We start from the raw sequence: 20,094 nt of genomic DNA, 5'->3' as shown, positions 1-20,094 counted from the left end.
CGGGTCCTGCACTTGGGTCACAACCACCCCATAGAATCATAGAATCATAGAATTGCCCAGGCCGGAAGGGACCTCCAAAGGTCATCTAGTCCGACCTCCCCGCAGTCAGCAGCGCTACAGGCCTGGGGAAGAGCAGCAGGAGAGCTGCCTGGTGGAAAAGGACCTGGAGGTGTTGGTTGACTGTCGGCTGAACGTGAGCCAGCAGTGTGCCCAGGTGGCCAAGGAGGCCAACAGAATCCTGGCCTCTATCAGGAACAGTGTGGCCAGCAGGGCTAGGGAAGGGATAGTCCCCCTGCAGCAGGCACTGGTGAGGTCCCACCTCAAGTGCTGTGTCCTGTTCTGGGCCCCTCACTACAAAAAAGACACTGAGGTGCTGGAGCGTGTCCAGAGAAGGGCAACGAAGCTGCTGAGGGGTCTGGAGAAAAAATCTTAAGAGGAGCAGCAAGGGAGCTGGGGTTGTTAACCTGGGGAGAAAGAGGCTGAGGGGAAACCATCTCTCACTCTGCAACTACCTGAAAGGAGGGTGTAATCAGATGAGGGTCAGTCTCTCCCAAGCAACAAGTGGTAGGACAAAAGGAAGTGGCCTCAAGTTGCACCAGGGGAGGTTTAGATTGGATATTAGGAAGAATTTCCTCACTGAAAGGGTTGTCAGGCATTGGAACGGGCTGCCCAGGGAAGTGGTTGAATCACCATCCCTGGAGGTAGTTAAGAGACAGGTAGCTGTGGTACTGAGGGACATGGTTTAGTGTGGTTTTCTCTGTTAGACTGGTGGTTGGACTTGATAATCTGAGGAGTCCCATCCAACCTAGGCAATTCTGTGATTCTATGACCTTCTGTATAGGTTGGTCCTTGCCGTCCTCCTTTAGTGAGGAGTGTCCAAGCTCTCACAGCCTTGTCTCCTGGCCCAATGGCTGTCCCTGTTGCCCTGCTCCGGATTTGTCTTCTATTTTGAGGGGTCTCAATTCACATTTCCAAGCTTTTCTTAGTGACAGCAATGTTGAGAGACAGACACAAGCTAGTGCCAGCTTCTTCTGTCTGTTTAGTCCCAAACTACCCGTGTTCTATCCGTCATTCACAGCCACTTCTGGTGAAGCATCCCCCAAATTCCCTGTAATACAATATTGCTACATTAGCTCCTCAGAGTTTTTGATTTCATCTACCTCAGCTGTATATATATTTCCTAGTAACTAGATGGAAAATTCTGCTTTTTTTTTTTTTTTTTACCAGTGTTGTCTTATATGGACCCTCAGAAAATCCAGCAGCTGAAACTGTGATGAAGACTTGTAAAGGCATGCAAACAGATGGAGGCAATTACAACATAGATATTCTTAATGAGTGAAAACTCCACAATTTTTGAAGCAAATATTTTGAATTATTTCCATTTAGCAGAAGATGTGGCCTTACTAAGCTTAAAAAAAATGGGAATCAGGACAGCCATGACATCCTCCCACACACAGAGACAGAAATCTAGAAATAAAACTGCCATTATTTATGGCAGTCAGTGGAAAGAAGAGCATCTTAAAGTCTGATAGGCTTATGTCGACCATATGATGTACATCAGTGCCAGTAGCTCGGCGGTCTCTTTCACGACTCAACTGTGTCTTGCTCCATATGACTGAGCTTTAAGAGGACTTTTGTTTCAAATGGGTTAATGTAATAATTTGTCTAAATGAAGGAGCATGCAGCTGAGAGTGGAGATTCTGAAAAGAAGAACTCTAACTCCAGTTTAAACAACATTAATGTCCAGTTAACAGAGTGTCCAATTAATTGAGTGAGAAAACAGAAATAGACAGAAATAGACAGTTTTCTTTCCCTTTCTTTTCTAGAGTTGCATATTTATGCTACCCACAGTGAATCATCACTGTACAGTTGTTGTGAGAAACCGAGTAGTTTTCGTATCACACAACAGTGCGTGCTAAGAAAAAGAGCTGGGAACAACTGGAAGTGAAACTAGCATAACATAATCTATCAAAACTAAAAAGTAATCTGGTAATTTAAGAAGTACTTACTGTGTGGTACAAGTAGGTGGCAGCACTATTCCCTGGGTCTCTCCCTGCAATCCTTTTGCTAATTTATGTTACAGGACAATACATAAGCTAGTAATTTCTCATACTCTCTTGTGATAACGCCGCATATATATGATAGCCAACCACATACATCAATCACTGTTTTAATTCCACAAGATTTTTTTGAAAAATCCTAACTTTTCTTTACAGTAGAGGTATTATGTATGTGAGGAAATATAAGTCTGAATTTCATGAATGGTGTCTTGAGAACCACAAGTGAAAGACGTTTTTGGTTGTGATCATATACTTAGGTTGCTTAACACCTTCTCACAACTTTGCCATTCATTTCATCCACAACTCGCTCCATGTCCTTTCCTGAGTTTCCCATCACAGGGGGAGGGAAAAAAAGATGTGATAAAGCTGGCTAAAAAATATTTTGTAGCAGCCTACACTCACGGGAGTGGACTTTGCATTTGCCCCATGCACTTTGTAATATACAAACAGGAACACCAAAGGAAGAGGTCTCAGCACACAGCCATTGCTTTCATGTGAAAGGCATATGTGGCTTCAGCTGGGTCATCAGAGCCCTAGAGCTTTTTGGTTTTTCTCAGGATTTCTTTTCCACTAGTCTGCCAGTGAGCCATCTCCCTCAGCTGTCAGGTAAGGGAGCTAGCATGGAAAAGGAGTAAAAATGCACAGCCAAGGTTAGAAAATGAAGATAACACTGAATCACCAATGACATGAAGCAACTTGAACCGATTCAAAATAAAATCTTAATTGAGCATGCAGCTGCAGCTGTTTACCTCTCTCTTAAATATATTGGAAAGCACTCCAAGTTGAAAGCAAGGTGAAGATAGGAATTTGGGGGATAGGTCTTCTGCCAATTCATATTAAATCTCTACAACTGCAAGTTGCCTGTAATCTTAATAAAACCTAAAAGACGTAACTCAATTTTCTATTGACGCTAAACTAAGGTAAATCTCAGCCCCTTACGGAACTATTTGTGTGAATATGACAAATCATATGTTGTTATGCTGTTCAAAGCTGCTGGAGAAGTGTTCCTGGTGCCAGGCTTGCCAGTGGGCACCGGGCATTCTCATACTGCGCAATGGCGAGGGTGGGGTGGAAGGGTCCTGCTGAGTGCTGCTGCAGCAGAGAGGTCACCTCCTGGTCTCTGCGCTGCCAGCAGAGCAGGCTTGTGGTTGTTCCTGGTGTGTACAGTCTGTCTGCTCCTGGTGGGGAAAGTAAAACTGCCCGCAGACACGCCAGCTGCACGTTTCCAAAGCGTCGGTTGCTCTGTCCTTCTCATACGCAGCACAGGAATAAAAAAATCAGATCTTTTGAATTCAAATGAGGAGGAGAACAGACCTTCTCTACAGAAGAGGTAAAAAAAATTTGTAGTACTAAGAAATGGCTAGCAGACAATTGCTGACCACTAGAGGGGATCATAGGAGCGGAGAAGGAATTGAATACTCTACATAATAAATGCCTTACTGTAACACAAGCTTGCCTACGTGCAGTGGTGTACTGTATGGGCACAGTTTAAAAATGATTGAGAAAAACCAGCACGTTTTGCATGCTTAAGTTGATGTAAGAAGCTTATATTAATTGAGTTTAAACAGATCAATAATGGTTTAATTGTTAAATAACTTCTTTACACATATTTTTTTCATCAAAGACAGGTTTAACCTGTTCAACTTTCATCTGTAAAAAAGTTATAGCCATTCTTTTAACCTATTAAAAATAGGCACTGTTCTTCAGACTTGGTGACATTTAAACAAGTGTAGCTTGCTTGTTTAAAAAATAATCTTAAATTGCTTTTAATCCTTCTATAAAGTCCTTCTTATCTTTAAGAAGGACTACCTTAGGACTAACCACCCTAGGCAGTATCAAATTAATTACATCATTGTGGAGCCAGGCTGCAAGTTAAAATTGATCTCTATATAAATTACATCAGTCTTGCAAATAGAGTAGGTGTAAACGATGAGTACATGAATGTGACTGAACCTGATCAGATTTATACTAGCTACAAGAATCCTGCCTATCAATTTAAGGGCCACCCTACTGAAATTGAAGCTGACCTCCCATCATGAACATTTGATTTAGCCATCACCCTTGTAACATGTCTCCCAGGCCAAACCAAGCCACCTGAAGCAGTGATATCAATATTTCAATCCAAAATGAATTCTTTTGAGAAATTATGCACAGCGATAAATTCTGCAGAATGAAGATTTCAATTTCTTGAAAATGGACTGCTCTCAACCTACTTTCCCGGGGTATTTGTCTCTCTGCACAGATGTGGGGGGTGGAGAGGTCAGAACCAGGCAGTCACCAACACCCATCATAATGTACCTGACCAGTCCTCTTTTTCCAATACTTGTCTAAGGGGACAGTGGCTCTTCATTGTCCTTGAGTTGGAATAACACAAATAAGTCACAGTTATAGACTTAACTGCAGATAGTTGAAGTTATTGAGATTTTTGTCATTTACTTTAGAAGGAGTAGGTGTGGGGCCCAAATAGTGAGATGTGCTTGTATCTTTTAGCATCACTGATAAAAATTAATAATTCCTTGCAGACCAGACATCTACATTTATTTGTTTCTTTTTTCTTTTCTTTTTTCTAGTGGTGCATTATAAGAGAGGTGTTATGGCTACTGAAAGAACCTAGCTTCCTTTTTGCCTAAGTGGAATCTCACATTGAATATGTTAATACATAACAATATAGCAAGAAAGGTGTTGATCAGCAGCAGCTTTACGAAAAGGAAAGCTGAGCAACTCATGGAATTGCCAGCACCTTTCACCTCTGTCAGGGGTTTCCATTTAGTTGTCTTCTCACTATCAAGATAGTCACAACACCGTGAGGAACTTCTGAAGTTCTCATGCATTTTTTTAAGGAGAAAGTGAGAAGGTGATTTAGTCTGTAGGTGCCCAGTGAACATTTGTTTGCAGAAGAGGCTGCTGAATATGGGTCATAATTTTGTGGACATTATTCCATTATGAATGAGACTGAAGCCTCAAACTAGTGCAACATAAGTGAGCAAAAAAAGACAGACCTGCAGTAAGTCTGGCCCCTGGTACAGCAAATGTTCAGCCTGGCAGGACAAAGCAATGAATATTCCAAGTTCATATTTCTCATTCTTTTAAAAATAAACTGTGCCCGTTTTGCTCTTCAGACCATATGGCATGAATCATTTCAGTGAAGCATTCATCACATCATGATTTACACTGACATTATTTCTTAGAAGTTAAGTGGTGGGGCTTCACTATGAGGAGCTTCATGTATCACAGCCGTTCTCTTTCACTTATTTCACTGAAAGGTGACTTTATTCATCTCAGCTCAAAACTAGAGTTACAGGAGGGGAAAATCAAGCACAAAGTGTTTCTGCTTTCAGGTTTTCTGGTTGAAAATTAATCTCCTCAAAAATGTACACGAACTTTTATTTTATTTTAAGCTTTTATACTCATGTTTGATGTAGTCATAGTGCCTGTTTGATACTTTTTCTGTTTTCATTTTAAGAAAGTGCAACAGAGAAAAGTTTTATGACAGTTCTTATGCAAATACTAATTTAATTAAAATACACTGAAAATTTAAATGGCAAAGAAGGTATGTGACCAGGTGGGTGAGTTGCCTGAGAGGGATTCTCTGAGGTCAGAAACCTGCTAACAAGTCCTCACAACCTGCGTCAGTGACTCTGGAAGGCTGCAGAGTTCTCCAGGAAAGCATATGTTCAAGGGCACCACAGGCACTATGCTGCCTCCACAGGGAAACCAGGCATATAGATTTGCAAAAGCTCCCTCTTTCAGCTTATGACTTTTTTTTTATCACTACCTGTTTCTTTATTCCATAGATTTGCCACAGTTAAGTCAATTTTCTGTGCTATTTTCCCCCTATTATCTTATTTCTGATGAGAAAAGAAATCAGAGAAAGGAAGATCTTTTGCATACAGTAAGACAAAAGGATTTCTCTGCTAGTCATGTACACAGTGTGACCTTGGGAAATTGCTTAAAATTCTTTGTGCTTCAGGTGTAAAAAACAACGTCCGGGTAGCAAAGACAGAAGACCAGAACCTAATAAATGTAAGAAATAATAATCATTGTTGTACTCTCCTCAAGTGATAAAACGTTAAGTATCAAAATATCTGTCCTAGTTAAAATAAAAGCCAGCAAACATGGGATATTGTTAAATGATAGGAGTAGTCTACTTTAAAAAAAACCAAAAAACCAAACACAAATCAAAACATCATAATGTGGCAAATGTTGGGTCTTGAATGTAAAGCTGAGACTTTGAAAGTATGAGACATCCATTCCACTGGGGCTTGACTCACAAGTCATACTTCACAATTTGTAGCAAAACTGGATTCTTAACATATTGGAATAAAGATTTTTAACAAGCTTCCATCTGTTAAACCAGCAAGTTGGCTTGGTCTGATCATGCTTGCTGTTTTAATAAATAGCCAGCATCATTTTTCAAACCACAGCTTTCAAATTAGTTTGGAGGATTTCAACTTGCAGTGGTTGTGGCCAGGCCTGAAAGGTTTACATTGCTGGTACGTTTGGAGGAGCCCACACCACAAAGAGGGCCCAGCCTCACGGCCCGGTGGCTCGGAAGAAAGGCATAGCAGTGCCATTTAGGAAGGGTGGGCTGAGAAATGACCTCAGGATAGCCACTTCCTTGACTAATGGTACTGCAAATGAGACGTAATTGGTCTCAAACAGGAAGGGAGTGAACCGCTAAAGTCCGAAAGCAACTCCCTGTCTGGAAGGTGTGTTTGCCACAGAAAAAAAAGCTACTCTGTTAGCATGGGAAAATGAACTGAGGGCATATTTGTCTTTTTGTTGGGTTTTTTTTTTTCAACACAAATGAAAATGTCAACAAAGAAGTGTGCATGAAATGAAATTCTTGCTTTTCCCTCTCTAAAAGAAGACACACTTCTAATTTAAAGGCTTCAGAAATGCCACACAAGCAGTTTTCAAGGAGCCTGGTAATGGAAAGGCTTCAACAAGCAAGATTAGAACCCGAAGTTTTGCATTCTCTGACAAAAATTCCCTTCTAGGTAAGGGAATTAAGCTTCAAATCAAAGTGTGACCTGAATGTAAATCAGCATAAACTTGTGATTCTGAAACTGTAAGTAAACAGGGTACTCACCTGAATTAAGGTGGATACTTATTGATAATCATCTTGTGAGGGAAAAAACCAACAAACTTACCTTACATTTATCCCAGCACTCAGTACTGCCAAATTGCCTTTCCTTTCTAATCACTGTATGTGAGAATAAAGAAGACAATATCTTAAATAGTTTTCTCTGGACAACAGACATCAAATTAATAACCTGTTGTACTTATGCTCACTAAAAAAGAAAACTGCCAGAGTTTGTGGATAACATGGCTGAAAGAATCTGAAGAGGAGAGAGCTAACAGGAGGCAGTGAGAGGGTGGGAAAACAGACATTTAGGGTATACATATATTTTATATCATTTTATATATCAGTTTTAAAGCTTTAAGCAAAGCAAAGCATTAATGAAGTTAAGATGAATGCTTTTAGTCCAGAGTAAAGCACTCAAAAAGCCATCTTAATGGGAGAAAGATGATTTTAAAAAAAAGTATTAAAAAACCTACTAAATATTAACAGCTAAAAGAATATACAAGCTAGAGAGGCTGAGCGTGCTTGCTTTATGCTCCATGCCTCTGAAGTCCTGAGTGCAAGGAGTATCCAAAATAGGAAGTGGTGAGGATTTGGGTGCTGGCCTCCAACCCATACCATTAGAGGTTTTCTTACGAGACAACAGAAGGAAAAAAAAAAAAAAAGAATTGTCCAGTCTGTTGTCGCTTCTCCATCTTCTCTGTTTCTACATCCAAGCTCATCAGTTTCTCATGCATGCTTTCCTGGCGTGTTTGATCCAGACTTTCTCTCCTCTCCATCTCAATCTTGTCCCAGTTCCCCTCATGAAATTCAAGAGCCTACAAAACACAGGAAGTGCTAAAGTGAAATGGTTGCTTAAATAATCTCATGTCTGTGAAGCAGCTGAGCCAACTTGGCTAAAGTAATAAAAAATTGAGTAATTTAAAGGAGTCTGAAGCACGTGAGCCCAAATGACTGAAGCCTGACAACATTAGAAGCAATTAAAAATGTATGACGTGGCCTTTAATCATACAGTCTTCCTCTCATGGAAAAGGTAATACAAACACACATACATACATATATGTATGTACACATAAAAGCAGGTCACTAAGTTATATTTGAGGTTAGGGTAAGTTTTGGTTCTTAGGCTTCCTTTTTCAAATGATTTACCTATGTACTGCTTTTGTAAAAAGTTCTTAACCTAATTCTATTGGATTCTCCTAGAAAAAGAAAGAAGGCATTTTTAGAAAGCTTATTTTGCTTTGCCTTGAACTGTAGGCCTTTTTTTTTTTTTTTTTTTAATAGTAACTCAGCCTTTTGGTTTTCTTTCACCCCTCTCACCCCCTCTGTTGCTATTCCTTGAGAACTGTGGGTGGCCGATGAAGCAGCGAACATCACATGATGTCACTTAGCAACATGATGTTCATAAATAGCAACAATCATTTCTCTAATGGCTATTTTTTCCCATCAGGAAAAATGCTTAGACCCAGTCCATTCTGACAGTGCCAAATTCTTCCTCTGACCTTCCAGCGTATTTATGGCTTATGCTGTCCTTTTTGGGGGCCCGATTGCAAATGATAACATCATGGCTGAAGCTCTTAGAAGGCTTCTAATATATTTCTAAGCTTATTGGTAACGTATAATGACAATAATTGTTAGCATCCTTGAAGGTCTTTAAGAATAGTCTCCTCTCCCTTTCCCCAAATGCCTGCATTGCATAAAGCTCAGATGACCTCAACATACTGTTGGTGAGATGAAATCAGAAGGGTCATCCACAAATGATTCTTTTTTTTTTTTTTTAAATGCCTTTGGGGAATACTCAGGAAGCTCAGAAATTTTTCAATTATTTCAGAAAAAAAAATCTTGTGTCCTCTTAATATTAGTATAACCCTTTAAAATATTGTCTATGCTATGAAGGATTGCCTTTGTTAAATGACAGGCTTTTGCCAATAGCATACCTTCACATGAGTTATTAAGACAGAAACCAAAATATAAGGTTATAAACTAAGAAAACTAAAATTGTGCAAGCCTTTGAAAAGGATTTTGCAAAAAATTGCTTAGGAAATATAGCAAAATTATGCAACCACCTAAGCCCAGCTTGTCCCCAAGGAGATCTCTGTCTGAGAGCACAGGAAAAAACCCAAACCCTGTCTGTGCAGCACCAGTTACCCTCTCCCTAACCATATGGCTGCTCCTCAAAGAGTTGGGGGCTCTGTAACTGAGAAGAGGGAGTGATGGGGGTGAAACCAAGACACTGTCACCACGTGTGTGTGACAACTTCCACAAGTCCTCCAGCTTCTCTGTAAATACTCTTTTTCCTTCTCCCTATTTGCATTGCTAGCCCATACACCAAGTAACTAGTTGCTGAACTACAGAGACAGGGGAAATTATCTGCATTTTTTGCTCCCTTTATTGGTTTTTTATTTGATTTTTTTGAAAATATGCTAACAGACAAGTAAGGAAGACTCAATTTCCTTTTTATTTCCAAGACATTTTTTGTCTTTCATACCTTCTTTCTGCGGAGCTGCATTTCATTTCTATAAAACTGAGGGGCGGGGAGGAGCCTACATAAGAAACATTTAGCCCACAGAGCTCTATTCAGCTCTCACAAGCTGCACCATCTCCTATTAGCAGACTGTTGCTACCTGAGCCACTTCAGGAACACAAGCTCATGTCTGGAGGGTGACAGCAGTAAAACCACTATGAGCAGTCTCAAAATTTCAACTTCAGCATGTCTGGTGGGAGCATGAGGAATACAAACTGCAAAATACACCACTTCCTCTTGTTTGAGGGAAGTAAGGAGAGTGGTACTTAATTGACAGCTCTCAAATAGTCTACTAAAACCTTTAAACTCAGCTTAACAGGAGAGGCAGCTACAGTGATCTCTGTAATATATTACTGTCTACTGTTTCTTCCTACAAACAAGCAAAGTTAAGAACTTCTGTCATGAAAGATGAATTCATCCAAGCTGGGATTTGATATAAACTCTGCAGACGGAGAAAATGAATGAGAGATTATGGCCTCTCCAAATGCATGTTTTACTTCCTGCCAATGCAAGAAGATTTTCAAAAAATAATAAAAATTCACATTTTAATTACTGTATACGGAATGTGATTATTCACAGAAATCATCACATTCAGGATGTGTGCTGGCTGGAGACATAAGAAGAGCAAGTCCTTAGCCTGACTACTTCCCAACATATTTTTATTTGCCTCGTAGTCCTTTTGCATGTTATAGTGTGAATTAGAGTTGGAAGACATGGCTAAATGAAGGACAGATTGTGGGGTGTAACAAAACAAAAATCACAAGTGTGCTGCAATGGAGATGATTTAGGAAGGAAGAATATTTCATGTTCGTTGTATGTCAGTAGATGGTGCTCTGTATTCTGTCTACATACACAGCCAATGTGCAGAGTGCTCTTATAGACAATGATTATTACGTAGCCTTCCCTTAGTGCAGTGGAAAGGACTTCTGGGAAGAAAAAATACAATTATAAATAACTTGAATTTAATGTATCTATTTTAACTTAAAAATACACTTTCTGCCCCTTATTTGCTAATTCCTTTCCCTGTTCAGATGTGTTTTTAGAGGGTTTTTGCTTCAGCAGATCTTCTGGCTTCTGCATCACCATATAAGATATTAAAGAAAAACAAACTAGTAAATAAGTTTGCTTCACAACTCAGCTGATTTTCATTGTAACCACCATACACACAGTTACATGTAGCTCCATGTGAAGATCCATTTAGGTCCTTGTCTGAGAATGATATTCCTTACAGTCTTTCAAAACCCCCATTTTAGCAATAAACTTGCTTTTAATACATTTTATCTTAGCTCTTGATGCTGATCTTCACAAATTGTCATTCCCCTTATTTGTTCTCATCATTAGGTGACATCTATACACACGTTAGTATTTAAGTGTTTTCTTGTAGGAGGTTTCACTCATCCTTGTTCTAGTTTTTACAACATAGACATCCATTCGGACACCAGACTACCTAGAAAATTTCCAGTCATGCATATGAAGAAAAAAATAAGTAGCATTGAGACATGACTGAACCCTAAGTTATGGTGTTTCCTATTGGCTTTACTAAGATGAAGAGTTCAACGTCTTGCAAGACAGGAAGCTCTTTAGCTGGTAACAGTTTCAAATCACAGCAGGTAGAAACTACTCGTACTCCCTCGATGTCAATGGAAACGTTTCTTTGTGCTAAGACAAATTGAGTACACCATATGGGCACACCACATCTTTTCACCACTCCTTTCTCACACAGGCTTGGTGCTCCTTGCTGTTTTTCTACACAAAAAGATAAAACAAAGGTAGTGAAAAAATATTTTTAGATGGAAAAAAATATGGTTTTAGTTTGCGATTCCACTGCGATACTGCTGAGTTTCAAGACAATAAATATGGTGGCCAGAAGGGAGGAATCAGGGTAACGTGCTGGAGCAGAGTCTCCAGGTCAGTTTTCAGCTCCGTCAGCCTTCTTGCAGACAAGTTAATGGCGGTGCTCATATCTTCAGCTGGGTTTTGCATGCTACCAGCTGTCATGCATGCCCTGTAACTGCCCAGCCTATACTCCATAAAGCATGACAAGACTTAGATGTCAAAGGGTGAGGTTCCTAAGACTGAGTGATCTGAGCAGAAGTTAGGTAGGTTATCCAGTAGGACACACTGAGGGGCTGGCAAGGATCCAAGTGTTGCTGTTCTTCTTCTAAGTAACAGTCAAATTCTTTTTTTAGCTAAGAAAAGAGGGTTGGAGGCAGTACACTTCAACTCACTATTCCAGCATTTTGTGTATTGTAGGAGAGCCAAAAGTGTAGCCAACAGGCTGAGACTTTCTTAGGCAAACTCTCTTCTTGCAGATCATCAGTTACGAATAAATCAGATTTAGAGAGAAATTTCTAGAACCCAGTCCTCCCCTGCCCAGCTGCATGCCTTGAAAATGCATCTTTTGGACACAGCAAATATATGTTCTATAGAAGGCAAACTCCATTAGAGAGGTTTGTCAGAGCGCCCCGTGGATGGAGCAGTCACCTAGGAACCATCACTCCAGCACTGCTGGGGACCAAGTCTGGAACCCACAGCCCAAGGGGTTACTCAGGCTGAACTATGGGGAGCACCTCATATGCCCGTCTTACTGGACAACTCACACTCTAGATTTAGGTAGTAAATCAAGAATCATGGATAAAAAAGGATGAGGAACCTCTGTTTTGTGACTCCTGGCAGAGCTCTGGAGCTGCCCAGCAGCTAGCTCTTTGAGAGGGTTGCAAATTGATCCACCTGTATGTCTGTCCAACAGATCACATAACTTCACACATGAAATATTAGGCATTGAGTGACTTTTAAGTGCCGTTCCGTGTTGAGTAGATAAGGCAACTGAATGTGTCTGTAAGTGCCTACAGAGACACTTGAGGAAAAAATCCTTGCTCTGAATTTAGGCCACAACCCCTATAAGGTTGTCCGTGAAATAGGAATACTATCACGTCCTTACTTTCTGGAAGTATTGTAAAGGAAACCACTTCGTAAGATGCAGAAGTGCAGAGGCAGCCCCGCTGTACAGAAAAGGAGGGAGGTTAATGTATTTGATAGAATATGATACTTTCTTGAGATACAGATTTCAGGAGGAGAAAATATATTTGCAGCCGAAAGTGTCAAATAAGTTTCTTCCTAGATACTACAACTGTAGTAAACATTTATAAAGAAATGACCAGCTCTAGAATCAAAAGGAAGATTAACAGCTTTAGCTTTATATGCTAGCAGCCAAATTCTTTTCTCACTTTGTGGAATTCATCCAGGCTTCTACTCTCTAACTTTAGTGAGTTACTCCAGATTTAAACCAGTGTAAGCAAGGGCAAGTTAAAAATACTTGTGCCACAATTGGCCTTGGAAAATACATTTCTCCATGATAGACATTAAACTGACTGCTGAGGCAGACAGCATGTCTTGCCCATAATCATTTTGTATTTGCTTCTTTTCCTCAGTCCTTAAAATGAGTTCATGACTTCATGACTGTAAGAGTAAATACATTATATAATGAATACACTTTTTATTCAATATTTGGAGGAAATTAAAGTAAATGTTGTATGTAATAGTACTGCATGGAAAAAGCAATGATAATTATCTGATGAGAGAGTTAATATGAAGGGTGCTCAGTTAATCCTGTGGTCTGAGGTTAATGGCAGACAATCAAGTAAACCTAATTAACATTATAAAACAAAGACAAACAGCATTAGCCCACCAGCTCTTGGCGAATTATTATTTTCTTCAGAATACCATTGCATGAAAAGGTTAGAGCGTATATACTCAAATAAACCCAATTCCATAAATGAATCGTCACATTGTGCTGCTGAAAAAGTATCAGTAAAGACCTTTTAGTTCCATTTATAGAATGTTGCTTAAATGGATTTCCTTTTTATTTGGAAGAAGAAAGGGGGTTTTTTGTTTGTTTTGGTTTTAAATAAAGCTATCATGCTTTAGCCAAATTTGACTCAGACTTTCAATCTACACTCTTGCAAGCAAGTCCTTACTCATGCAGATGGATCTTTGGAAATGAGTTTTGCCTAATGGTATTTCCTCCCCATTATCCTGGTAGATGAGCATTGCACAAGGAGAGGGGGATTAGTGAGAAAAGAGAGAAACCACAAAACCATTGCAATAAGAATGATACAGTATTTCAGTGCAGACAGTTAAATGAGAGCAACTCTTCTGCTTTAGGTGCACTTCACCATTTGCATCCATAATCATTGAAGGTGAAGCATCAGCACCTGGGAAAAGCTCCTGAAAACAAGTATATTTTCTGTAGATTACATTTTTGGTTGGGAGGAAGGATTTGTGACATTTTCTTCGGGGTTTTGTAAAGCAAATATACATAACATATCATTAAATTTGATTTCTTGTCATCCTGTTGGTTCTTTCTGCTGTTCATTAAAACCTGGAGAACACTACATCACTTTTACATAGTCTTTCCATGAATATAGCACTATGGATAAACATTGTGAGATGCACTTTGGACATGACAAGGGTGATTTCTTCACATGGACAGAATATCAGAAGATGGACAATAAAAACATTTTTAGAAATGCCCATTTTCCCAAATTTACATAGAATCAGAAGGATTTTTGAAAAGTGAATATTTCTTTTTCTCTACACGAGCCACCTGAGGTGAACAGAGTTTCATCTCTCAGATGAGGAGGATTACTAGATAAAAATAGATATCTGCATGATGAACTAGTATGTTTTTCCTAAGGAAAAGGGTAATAGATTATTTTCATTTTTTCCTATTCATCTATAGAACATACATGCTGCTTAAGAATTAGCAGTTCAGTTATTTCATTACGTTGATTATTAAAAGGTAAAAGGAATGGAATAGGGTGCCAGCCCTGAATCCTTGTCCCTCTTCAATCCTGACCTGGCAGGAGATCTTTCCCAGGGAGAGTCAGTGAGGATTTTGCCACACGTATTAGCAGTGCCTGGAAGGCACATAGAGCAGCAACTGTCCATCTGCTGGAAACCTCTGGTACATTTTTCTGTAAACACGCTCAATTTTACCTATATTTCTTCGACTACAAAAGGAACAGGGGGTAGAAGAAGACTGGAATAGAGAACAGTTTTTCTGCTTGAAACCCAGGATTTGTGCAAAATATCAGGTGCTTTGACCATGGTTTATGAAATTCAATGAGCATAGCTATAAACTTTAGAATTTTGTTTTGCATAAGTGTGGCTATGTTGGACCTTGATTAACTTTTCTATGCATTTTGGGTTGTCATACTTTGTTAAATGTATTGCTCTTTTCCTGTTAATCCTTCTTGTTTGGTGGCTTGGCTTTTTTTTCCTTGGTTATTTTTTTCCCTTCCTAATGACAAAGTGTTGTCTAGTGCGATTTATACAAAATTTATCCAACTATTAGTCTTTATTGGGAACTAATAGAGTAGAGAACTCACTATTAAGAAATAAAGCAAGTTAAGAGGGGTACGTGCACGTAGTAAAGAGGTGGCATGGAATGACAGGAAAAGGGCAGCAGCTTTAAATTAAGAAAGGAAAATGATGTAATAATGATTAAACCACAAAACAGAACTCCAACACAGTGAATGAGCAATGAAAATAAGGTAATAAAAAGGAGTACTGAACTAGCTCATGAGACATGTTATTACAGTGAACATTATGCTAGCACTGTTTATTTTGCTTAGCATTATGGCCACCTTCAAGGTTGCTATGACAAATGTGTGTGAGCGTTTAACGGAAAGTGAACATTTTTTTTTAGCTAAGAAGGCATCCACCAGCTCTCTGCCTACTCAATTTCCTAAATTACGTGCCACATAAATTTAACTTTATTGGCACTAGACAAATGTTAACATTAACCACTTATGGGTTAAAACAGTTTTGGAAATATTCAGTGTGTTTCTCTGTTGACATTCCTCAATCTGTACATTGAAATCCATGCAGTTTTGCTTGAAGAATCTATTCACTTAAAACATATACCACAATAAGAGCACCTCACTAAGAAATTCTACTGGTTAGAGGGCCAATTCAGAGATAAAATGAATAAATACAGCTTCTACTGGATCTAAGGGAAATTAAAGTTGTTTTTATAACTGGCCTTTCAATGACTTTTCTTTTTTTTTCACGGCACTGAAAGAATCTTATTCATGTGTGACTAAGTGACACTAAAATTTATGCAAGCTTCTTACAGCAGAGGGAATAAAGGAGGAAAAGCACAACAGGGTTTCTCCATGCAACTTACGAAAACATTATCAATGTGGTTCATTCATTGAGCAATGACAAACTCAGAGTCCCGTTACCAGCTGGAGTGGACGTACTGAACCAAACAAAGAGGGAAAGTGGAATTTGGGACAACCACAGTCTGAAAGTGAGCTAAAAATAGAGCACGAGGCCATTGGAACACAACACACAGGAGGGTCACACATTGTCAGTGCCCCTTTCCAGGTTGTTATGTAGTGATCCAGTTTATAAAGATTACACTAGGTATTTGGGAGCTTTGGTGGCACAGAAAGCAGTGAGATGTTCCCACCTGGCCTATCAGAACATGTGGGGGGAGCGGGAGAAGGCGAGATTAGCCTTGCAGCATTTGAGGCTGTGCAGGTAGTGCTTAATAATGGACTTAAATAATGAAAATGCTAAATGACTATAGAGTAGGATCACAATGGAAGTTCTGAGGTGAGAAAAAAAAGCTGGTGTAAAAAATGAATATAAGATCAGGGAACCCATCTAATCAGACCTGATTACTTCAAATAGAATGGATCAGCTTCCTTTGCTGGGACCTCAAGCTGAAGGTACGCTTCCCTCCAATCTGATAACTGAAGAATTTTGTGATATTATTGTTAGAAACCTTGATATACACTTTCTCTTACCTGAAATGTTGTTTAGGAGATGCTTTTTTCAATTTCTTCCTAGGGGATGATTGGTGGAAAACTCTGTCGTGGTCCATACGTCTTAGCCCAGGATTGCAGTTTCATTGCTGGGGTGCCTGATGAAATGTAACGCTGTCACTGCTAGACAAACAAAAAACACCAGGAGGCTTCAAGTCACACCACAGGAACCTGTAAGGCTACAAGCGATATTGATCATGTTCTTGTCTGATGTTTGTTGTCAAAGATTCAAGCTCATAACAGATCTCCTGAAGAGCTGGCCATGACCCTGTCAAAAAGACTCTAAAGCAGCATGCATATGGAGGAGAACAAACGTACCCAAAGTTGATGTCCTGCAGGTATCAAACAGCGTAAGAGCCTAACCATGTGCGGTTGCTGCTCGGGGAACACTGTATGTAGGCAAACAAGTGACTGAGAACAAGAAAAGCAAAAAAGACCTCACCACTTTTCTGGGATGTACTTGGTGTTGGGAGGGAAGCAGAATCACCTGGCTATGGAAATTTTGCTTAAGATACCACATTCTGTTTCAACATAGAAGTGGATATTTTTGCCATTCCTGGGGACTTGCTGTGGTTCTCTAAACTCTGCCCCACTGAAACTTTTCATGCCGTGTCTCTGCAGAGTGCTCACAGAGATATTTGTGTTGGTAGAAGAGCTGGAATGGCTGCCATCGAGTTGGATGCAAGAGCAGAACTAATACAAGGGTTAAGCAAGGTTGAATATCAAGCTGCCAAGGTAAACCCCATTTCTGCTTTCCCATTCTCGTCCACTATTAGCTTGAAAAAAATGGATGCAACCTTCTACAATTGATGTTTAACATCGGCCCTTAATAACTCATCAGGAGCTATTTCTCCTGAAGAAGGCTGTCAATAAGCCATTTTAAGACACTGTCTACAGTGTTATCTGGCTGACTGATAAACTGCTGCTTTCTCACAGGGTGTAAAAGCCTTCATCAAGCTAAAGTTTTTGGAAGAAGCAAAGACTGTGCACTCAGCAATTCTTTGCAACTTTACATCCCGAATGCCTGATACCTATGACCACTATAAGCTCCTGTATTGCAACATATAATTCATCTAGAGGATGATACCAGAAAAAAAACATGTGGGAAGAATCTTTTCTTCAGTCATGATTTGACATCACAAATTACTGTCAACTGTCACCTCACAGCGACTATCACAAACAGAGAAAGGTAAGACACTAATTTTTCAGATATTGTGATGATACACAATGACACAGCAGGCTTTTAAATACTTCTGCGTCCTAGCTATGTCCACTGACAGTCAAAGAAGCACCTGTTGATGCCTACCTCCTCTTGACAAGCTTTTTCCACTTTTGTAACGAGTCAAGATGAGTGAACTGACAATCTTTCATAATCTTCTTTAAACTGTCACTGTAGATGTGCTTTTGGCAAGCTACTTACTGTCTAAAACAGGAAACAAAGAACTCACTGAAAAATTATATTAGCATGTTGTTACCAGCCACATTTCAGAAGTTGTTTAAAGTCTGGTAAGTGATTATCCAAACACATCAGCAGCTGGTGAGACTACTGCAAGTAGAGTTCATCTTCCAAATCAGAGATATAGTTAAGTCCTAACTACACCATGTAGTGGAACTAGAAAAAAAATTCATTGCAAGATGGACTGTGGCTGATAAGGTGCCATCTGATCATCCATGTAAATATGCAAACTGAAATTCCCCGTGGGCTGCATTCACAGATGTCAAAGTTCCACCGAGTCCTGGCAGCATGTTCACCAAATGCTGACAGCCAAGACTTTCATCTCAAGTGGTGTTGTGATAGTATGTCAGTCGCTCTGTTTTTGCAGACATGAATCACTCATGATGTCAGCCTTTCCTAAATGACCTTCACAACACATGGGAGCAGTTTCATGTAAACGTTCTTACGTCCAGTTACCACACACACGGTTTTGAACTGGCCATGCTTAAAAACCTTTTCTACAATATAATCGTTAATTACACAAAGTGAGATTTTTCACACATGCAAAAATTTCAGAAGGCACATAATTCCAGAAGAGGTCCACACACAGAGCAGGTTCTAGTTTGACCATTTACATATCCATATAACTTTGATATCTGTAAAAGACAGTTCTTTATCCAACAGCCCAATAAGGAAGTTATTGTTAAATATTCATTTATTCTATATTTGTTAAATGCTCATTTGTGGATAAATAATGGTAACACAAACCATCACTGATTTAGTACATGCTGCTTGTGAATTGAAGAGCAAGCCCATACAGTATTCAGTCCAGGTTTACAAAAAGACTCCACGGTATTACCTAAAGATTGCCTGGTCCATGAAGGGAAAGGCTTCTATATCATCCTCAGAAGATTAAAAGTAGATTTTTCAAGTGCAAGTGCTTAGGAAGAGAATGAAAAAATATAAATCAAAGAATCAGGGGCTTGAAAAAAAGCAGTTGCCAAGTGCAGGTAGCTTTGCACTTGAGATGGAACTGAAGCCTAAACCCTAGGGGTGTGTTAAAGGCAACTTCTAGATCATGCTTCAGCGAATTAGAAATACCTGCACTGGTCAAAGAACATTGTAAAGGTTAGTTAGGAGGATCTGAAACTACTCTTAAGTCATCTAGAAATAGAGAGTTCAACTGATTGAGTCTGTTTTCTAAATTCTTCTAAATAATAGTAACTTTCCTAATCTACTGTTACAATACAAATCTGCTGGCATTCTCACCCTATTTTTCCCTCTAAACGTAAATGTGTATGTTAAAGAAATTGAAAGGTAGAAACAGAGAAGCTGAAGAGAGAATGGAGATAACTATTGCAGCGAAGGAGTTTCAGTAGATATGTAAGGACCACACATTTGGGGTGTGAAGTCAGAGTGAGCCTTATGGCTCCAGTGGCTGACAATCATAACTCTGGTGCCAGCCTGACCTCTCCTCCTGCACAAAGGTGTATTACTGCAAGACTGGAGAGTGGTAGCATGGAAAAGTACAACTAAGGTATCCACTCCCACCTTCCCTCAGCTTCCTTGCTGGAAGGAGAGACCAAGTTGCTTTATGTTGGGTTTGTTTTGGTTTTTTTTGGGGTTTTTTTGGTTTTTTTTTGTTTGTTTTGTTTTTTTGTTTTGTTTTGTTTTTTTTTTTTTGGGGGGGTGGGGGGTTTTTTTTTTTTTTGTTTTTTTTTTTTTTTTTTTTTTTTTTTTTTTTGGGGGGGGGGGTTGGTTTTTTTTTTTTGGTTTTTTTTTTTTTTTGTTAATTGCAGAGCAAACCCCACCTACTTTACTTACATTACTGTAAGGCCTCAAGGTAGTGTTTACCAAGAAATGAAATCTGCAATTAATAAATATAGGAAGACAATACTGTCAGTGGTTAGAACTGCCACCACAGTCATGAATGTTTGAGTCAGCTCAGAGGTATCAGGCTGAACAAATGAGGACAGAGAGGAAAGCAATGAGGTAACAGGTCTAAAGGGAAAGGAGACTTCGGGAAACAAGCATTTTTTTGGAAAGACTGGTAGATCAATGGAGAGAAGAGCTACAGAGAGCATGAAGTCATCAAGGATAGTGCAGGAAGGACTTGAGTCATGATCAGCCTGTTACTGAGTAAGCTGATGAGC

The sequence above is a fragment of the Calidris pugnax genome, unplaced genomic scaffold (genome assembly GCF_001431845.1).
Source record: "Calidris pugnax isolate Ruff unplaced genomic scaffold, ASM143184v1 scaffold56, whole genome shotgun sequence".
NCBI classification, from domain to species: domain Eukaryota; kingdom Metazoa; phylum Chordata; class Aves; order Charadriiformes; family Scolopacidae; genus Calidris; species Calidris pugnax.
This window is presented reverse-complemented; position numbering follows the sequence as displayed.